This window comes from Stomoxys calcitrans, chromosome 3 (assembly GCF_963082655.1).
Source record: "Stomoxys calcitrans chromosome 3, idStoCalc2.1, whole genome shotgun sequence".
Classification (NCBI taxonomy): Eukaryota; Metazoa; Arthropoda; class Insecta; order Diptera; family Muscidae; genus Stomoxys; species Stomoxys calcitrans.
Window position 1 is genome coordinate 193223973 of NC_081554.1, and position 8313 is coordinate 193232285.

The window sequence follows — 8313 nt, forward strand, 5'->3', positions numbered from 1 at the left end:
CTAATTGTTGAAGAGCAGCACACTTTTGCATTAGGGGATCCTCTCTCTCTCTCTCCTTTCCTACCACATTTCTGAGCAGTCTCTTCTTTGGTCTTGCGGTGTGCATTATATGTTTTTTTTTTTTTAATTTGATTTGTTATTAAAACAAAAGCAAAACTAAAATGAGCGCTGTTTTTGTTTTATTGCCGTTGTCTTGGGGTAACAACAACTGGTTTTTCGCCGTTTATAAATAAAATGCCGAGTCAAGTTATTTTTTTTTATAATGCTGGCTTGGCTTGGCCTGAGTTCTGCCGTTGTTTGTCTGTCTGATTTAGTCGTCGCAGTGTTAGCCGATTTTCATTTGGGGCTGTTGTTGAAAACGCTTTTAGAATTTATTATTAATTGCTGAAATGGTTGTTTTTTTTTCTCCGCTGTCGCTGCTGTTGTGTGCTAATTGACGTCGCTTTGATTTGCTGGTGATGGTGTTGGCTGCGTAAGTTTTTTTGTTTCTAATTTGCCAAGCAACGCCATAAGTTTATTTGAGGGCACTGTTACAAGGTTATATAGCCAGTTTAGTTGCCAGTGAGTGCTTGAAGAAGTTTTTCAAATTTTTGAGAATTGATGATGGGGTTGACAAAATGTATGCTAAACTCTAAATCCAAGTGAGATGAAGCGCTGAACCTAAAGTTTGCTTAGAATATAAAGATTTGGGTATATTTGATTTAAGTCATGGACATTAATAAGGGTTTGTATTTATAAGCGTTTCTCATACTCAACAATGTAAACAAATGTTGACTGAAAAGTCGTTTTTGTTTTCATATGGCAGGTAACTACTTTGAAGAGAGTAAAATTTTGACAGTTTTGGAGAAGCAGTCTTTGACAAATGTGTTATGGAAATCAGCTGTTTAATACCAAAACTAGCATAAAGTTCGTTCAGAAACAGCTATGTATAAAAGAAGGTCCCTGTTCCTTAATATAATGTTCATGGGCAAGTATAGTTTGTATTCTTTAGCAAAAAGATTTTCTTTTGAAACCCTTAGTGGATTTTAGTTGAATTTTTCTTATTTTATTTCTTTCTTATACAATACATATTGAAAAATTTGTTTTTGTTTTTTTTTTTTTGGCTTTGAAAACACAGACGCTTCTGTCCATTCAACTTTCAAATCGTGATGTTTTGACAAATTTCGCATTTGCTTTTGTTTTTATTTTCGTTAGATCAAGCGGAAGCGATTTGTTGGTAGACCAAACAAGATGTCAATAGGTATCTTAAATATTTTTGTTTGGAATGCGGTCTTTTTTTTAAATAATGTGGAAGTAATGACTAAGGGGCACATTATCAATTTAAGGAATAAATGCCCAATTAAAGGTTGTTCTTCAAAAGGACCATTGGTTTAAAAGTCATGGTATGATTTCTAATATATATACCCCGAATCCTTGGGCTATGAGACTGAAGACTGATATTCTGAAGGGTCTGTTAAAAATAAAAGCCAAAAGATTAAACGCTCTGGTGTGGCTAATTTTAAAAATTTTGAAGCATCGTTCTTAAAATTGGCTTGTCTCGGCATTAATCTATTTCCAAGTCGTGACATAAGATAAGTCGTCCCTTAAAATTATTGCTACATTGCTATCTCTCTCTAAAAGCAATAAAAATGCTATTCAAAGTGCCGAAATGTATTTCAACAGCCTGACATATGTTGCATTTGGAGTAACGGTATATGTATCAGAGTTGTAGTTATGCATGCATTTTGTTGTTGCCTGACTCTGAAGTGTATGCTGGGTATAGCTAAGAAAACAACAATATTGGCCCGTTATATTATGAGAAACGATAAAAAAAAAGCAATCACACTCACTCCGCCATATATTAAAATGAGCCGGTGAAATAGAATTGGCAACAAATAAACTCAAGTAAAATGCCGTTAAACCTAACTTTTACACTCTCACTCTCTCTCTCTCTCTCTCTATCTCACTCTCTCCATCTGAACAATATCAAAGCCATAGCCTAATATACACCACACATTACAAACGAACAGCCATTATTAAAACATGCATACATACATACACACGAGTTCGTACAATTTTATTCACCAGAGAGCAAGAGTAGCAGAAGGAAAACAACAAGAACAACAACATTAACAGGATTATTAAGAGAATATAAATAAGTAAATGTGACATGTGAAAGCTAAAGAGAATAATTGATCGTTAATATGAAACAAATAGCAAAAACAAAACACACATACACACACACCCACATCTACACAAAAACAACACTAATAAGGCCACCATAATATACATAACATAGCTACACAAAATGAAAATAAAGGAAAACAAATAATAAAAAGAAAGAAAAAAACAAGCCATTTATTTGTCTACATGCCAACTTACTACTTTCATAACTATATATATATATAAACTCATGAGAACATACCCATATTTGTATATATGTATGTATTTATACATATATACCAAAGATATGTATATGTATTAGGTATATATAAAAAAGGAAAAAGTTTAGAGGAGAAACATTTTCAGCCACACACAAACCTTTAAAGAACCACTCAAAGACATTATATAGATGTTTATAAAACACAATTCTTACAGACTTACATACATATTTACACACAGAAACACATACACATACATACATATATAAAATATACAAAGAAACCAAGCGAAAAAAGTAAATAGTAACAACTAAACCAAAAACCAAGTAATCACAACAGCAACAAACAACAACAAAAATCCCTTATAATTACAAAACAAGATAATTATGATGATGACAAATAGAGAAGAAATATATAACAAAATAAAAAAAAATATATATATGAGAAAACTTATTGTAAAGTAACGCTTTATTTTAATATTTTATATTTACAGGCCTATTTACTACATATTATGTAGCTACAAACAAAAAACATAAAAAATTTAAACGAAACCCTTAAAAAAACAGAAACAATTCAAGAATTTTCCCCTACTACATAACCCATAAACCCCACAGAGTTTTAATATAATGCGATTAACACCCATTACTTCCTCTCTCATACTCTGCTGTGAAATTGGGTGAGAGAAATACCCTAGGAAATGTGTTGTTTTCTTTAAGAAACCAAAAAAGTGTTGTTGTTTACTTTATTATATGATTTCCTAAACATCCTCTTGTACCTTGTTTTTAAAAAATTATTTTTACAAAAATAAATTTAACTGTGAGTAGAAAAATTATGTAATTTAAAAAAATATAGCAATTAATAATAAAAATGAATAATTACAGATAAAAACAAATCATTAACAAATCGCACACACACACATGCATTAAAAAACATCCACATGAGTTTGTATTTGTGAGAAATTCTAAAAAAACAAACAAGAAAAAAAAAACTAATTACAGGCCAAAAAGCAACAAAAAGAGGAAAAGAATATGAACAAAATAGCAACAGCAACAACCCCAAAAGAAAAAGTAAAAAAAAAACACAATTTATATTTAAACGCTTTGACAGAAACATAAATAAAAATTCTAATCGGTGTCACGTGTTTTTAAGGAAATTCTAAAAACAAAACAAAAACTAAGGAAAACAATTCTGTTTTCTCTCACATAGCCAGAAGAGAAAAAACGACAAGAATATGTTAATCATAAATGTAATTAAAGAAAATAAGAACGCTATATCTAGAATCTAAACAAAAAAAACAGCACTGCAATACAAAAGATAGGAGACGACCCGTGCCCCCGCAAAATAATAAAAAGAATAACACAAACATTCGACTATTTGAGAGATGTGATAAAATGTCATAAAAATAGATTTTATTTTTTTTTTAAATAAATTAAATTTTTAATTTTTTTTCAAATGCTTTATTTTGTTTTAAAGCTGCAAAGGCCAATGTTGGAGTCTCTTTAAGCCATATAAAAATAAATAGATTTTCAAAGAATGTAATGATATGGAAATTAAAATGAAAAAAAATTTAAAATTTTATAAAAATTTAAAATTTTATAATAATTTAAAATTTTTATAAAATTTAAAATTTTATAAAAATTAAAAATTTTATAAAAATTTTAAATTTTATAAAAATTGAAAATTTTATAAAAATTTTAAATTTTATAAAAATTTTAAATTTTATAAAAATTTTAAATTTTATAAAAATTTTAAATTTTATAAAAATTTTAAATTTTATAAAAATTTTAAATTTTTGTAAAAATTGAAAATTTTATAAAAATTGAAAATTTTATACAAAATTGAAAATTTTATAAAAATTGAACATTTTATAAAAATTGAAAATTTAATAGAAATGGAAAATTTTATAAAAATGGAAAATTTTATAAAAATTGAAAATTTTATAAAAATTGAAAATTTTATAAAAATTGAAAAATTGAAAATTCTATAAAAATTTAAAATTAAAAAAAAAATTAAAATTTTATATAAAAACATTTAAAATTTTATAAAAATTTAAAATTTTATAAAAATTGGAAGTTTTACAAAAATTTAAAATTTTATAAAAATTGGAAATTTTATAAAAATTGGAAATTTTATAAAAATTGGAAATTTTATAAAAATTGAAAATTTTATAAAAATTGAAAATTTTATAAAAATTGAAAATTTTATAAAAATTGAAAATTTTATAAAAATTGAAAATTTTATAAAAATTGAAAATTTTATAAAAATTGAAAATTTTATAAAAATTGAAAATTTTATAAAAATTGAAAATTTAAAAAAATGGAAAATTTTATAAAAATTGAAAATTTTGTAAAAATTTAAATTTAAAATGAAATAAAAAATGAAAATTTTTCAAATATATAAAATTTTAAAAAATTTAAAATATAAAAATTTAAAATTTTATAAAAATTGAAAATTTTATAAAAATTAAAAATTTGTTAAAATTAGAAAATTTTATAAAAATTAAAAATTTTTATTTTTTATAAATTTCTGTGTATTCTTCTTTGCTGCTTAAGATTTTTGCACCGTTTGGCCAGTTTTTCGATATCAATTCGCCAGTATTGGTTTGGCATGATCTTGTAGAATTTGTTAAGCCAATTTTGAGGTTCCTTCTCATTGTTGAAAAAGAAAATATATGGTAAGCCTTTAACGCAATATCTGGTGAGTATGGCAGACCAATCCCGTGGCTACCGGTTGTAGATACCGGATTGACATGACGGAGTCCTTCTTTTGGCTAGAGCTGCCGCGTCAGTGTACAACAGACTTCTAAGACAACAGCAACAACAGTGTGATAGACGATGAAGAATCTCCTATTGGATGTTCTGAAGGTGGTTTTGTTTACATCTTTGATTTGTCGCGCTGCGTAGTCATTCAAAAGGATTATATGATCTCTTCTGTTAGGTTTTTCCGGCTTGTCACTACTTGGGCTATGTAGAGATCCTTCTCATTCAACACCTTCTCAATGGGACCTTCTCAGTCCCATTTGACTGTTGTCTTTTGAGTATGGCAGTTGTTAAAGAAAAATTTCTCTATTTTTTTTTTAAATAAAATTTTAAAATTTTTTTCTAAAATCAAATTTCATAAAATTTTAAATGAGTTTTACCTTGAAAACTGTTGTAACTAACTTCGAGAGGGACTCTTGCCAGAGTATCAAAATGATAATAAATTTTGTGATTATCTTCTATTTTTTTCTCTTTGTTAATATTTTTTCTTTAATAACTTTTAAATCAAATGTATATACATACTTGCAAAAATCGTTGAATATTTTCTTGTATTAAAATTTAATTTCTTTAAAATTCATGATTTTTTCTTAAATTATTTAATTTTTTTTTATTACAAAATTGTTTATGTAATTTATGATAATTTTAAATTTATTTTATTAAAAAAAAAGTTTCTAAGATTTGTGTTTTTTTTTCTTTATATAAATTTTTTTTAGAAAATTTTAATATAAGGCCCTGAGATACTCTTTAGGATATCTTATAGCGTAACAACAACAGCTTTTGTTTTTGAGAACTAGGTTTAGTGGGTTAACAGGTGTTTTCTCTCTCTCTCTCTCTATCTCTCTCTCTGCCTCTCCCTCTCACTCTCAACAACTCTCATCAACATATGCTGTGCAATAATTTCTAAAGTGCAGTAAACGGAAACGGAAGTAAGGCAAGTACTATCACAACACTTACCCAAACACACACACCCACACCCACACACATCCATACATATTCACTGACTCATATATATGTAAGACATACTCAAAGAGAACAGAGGACTAGCAATAGTGGCTGGCTGACAGACAGACAAACAGACAACAAACAAAGGACAGTAGGAAAAGAAAAGGCAACTAGAAAATAAAACTACAAAAGCAAAAAACACAAAACAAAGTAAACAAAACAGCAACAAAAGTCTTTAGAGTTTATCTATAAAGAAAAGCAAAACCATTGAAAAAAGAAACTAAAACACAAAAAGAAGAAAATACATTATTTGAAAAAAAAGTATATGATAAATAAGGAAAACAAAGAAAGAAAATTTTGCGATAAAATAAAAGTCTAGAAGAAAAACCAAAACAAACAAATAAAACAACAAGTTAGTAAGTGTGTATGTAATTTGAAATCAATAAACACAGAGGTAAATCATTAAAAATCATTCACAATAAGAAAAGAAAAAAAAAACACACAAACATGAAAAGAAATAATCGATAATTCGAAAAACAAAACCAGAGACCTTTTTAAAGGGATTTAACAAAAAAAACTGAAATAAAATATTGTTTAGAAAATCACACACACACACACATGCAGAGAATGTATTATTATTTTTTTTTCAATTAGTCTTCTTTTTTGTAAACTTATATAAAGAGAAAAACAACTACAACTACTACTAATATGTATAATTGATATAATTTATAAATGAAACCGTAAAAACCCCATGTTTAGCATTATTACTATTAATCAGCGTATTATATTATTATTTTGTGTCTTAATTTATTATTATTATGTTTTTAATATTAAAATGGCTACGTTTTATTCTATTGTGTTTTGTGGTAGGTTTAACAGTCAACAAAAAAAAAAATAAACTGCATAGGTCTAAACTAAACAAAAAAACAGAGTAAGGTTCCCCAAACAAACATGTTCAAGAAAATGAACTTCCTGAACACTTACCACTCTCTTCCTGTTCCTTGAGCCGTTACAACCACTTTACACCATACAATTTTTCATTATCATTGTCCTTTGTTTTTTTTTTATTTTTCACATTTACATCACATACAAATATATATAGTTTATGGTTTTTTGTATAATTTTTTTCAAATTAACAAAATTTTACATTTATATGAAAAAATAAAAAAAAATTAATTAAAAAAAATGAATGAAGAAACATTTAATGTTTTTTCTTTGTAATTTATGTTTTGTGAAAGATGAGAAAAAAAGTGCATATATAGAAATTTAAAGATAAATGGTATACCTAGAATTCATAGAAAAACAAGTAACAAAAAACAACACAATTTGCAATATCAATTTGTGATGTGTGTAATATTTAAAGAAACTCTACATACATATATACATACATACATATATATTTTATTATATATATATTTTTTAGTCATTTTGTTCTTTTTTTTAATGTATTATGCTCTTCCTTTTTTTTTTTTGTAAAACAAAAATTGAATATGAAAAAAATGTTTTTTTTTGTTTATTCTTCCTCATCCGTATTTTTTGTTTGTTTTTTATGTCTTTCATTTTTGTTTTTTTTTCTTTCACTTTTTAGTTAAGTTTTAGCAATTTATTAATTTAACCATACTATATAATTATTAAACTAAAATAATAAAAAAACAAACAAATAGTAATGGAGAAATACAAATTATATAATTTAATAATAATACTATTATTAAAAATTAAAATAAAAAACAAATGAAACAAGAGTAAACAAAAATAAACAGAGAATCTTAAAACTGATCCCCAAAAAAAAACAACTTGAGTTTTTATTTATTGTTTTTTTGATTATGTCCTTAAAAATCAGGAAAGCGGGTGCCAATTACAAGGGCCGAACTTTGGATACCCACCACCATCAATCTTAATCACATCTGCAAAAAAATGTGACCATTCCAAAGCTACAAAACAAAATCTGTAGGATTGATTAAAGACATTCTTCTCATTTTCGTGGCTTACTCTCTTCATTTGGTTAAACAGCGAGCAAAAAAAAAAAACAATAATGAAAATCTTAGGACGATGTCTGGTGAGTATGGCGTTTCCTGAAGATCCCCCCATTCGAGTACTTAGAAGGCAGTTTTGTAGGGAAGAAGTATAATCTGTGGCCGAATTACCGAACACATGATCGAAAGCGCTTTCGTATCGAATGAATTTTCATCTGTTATTTATATACAAGTGGTATACCACTCGTATATAAATTTTTAAGTCCACATTTTTATAAA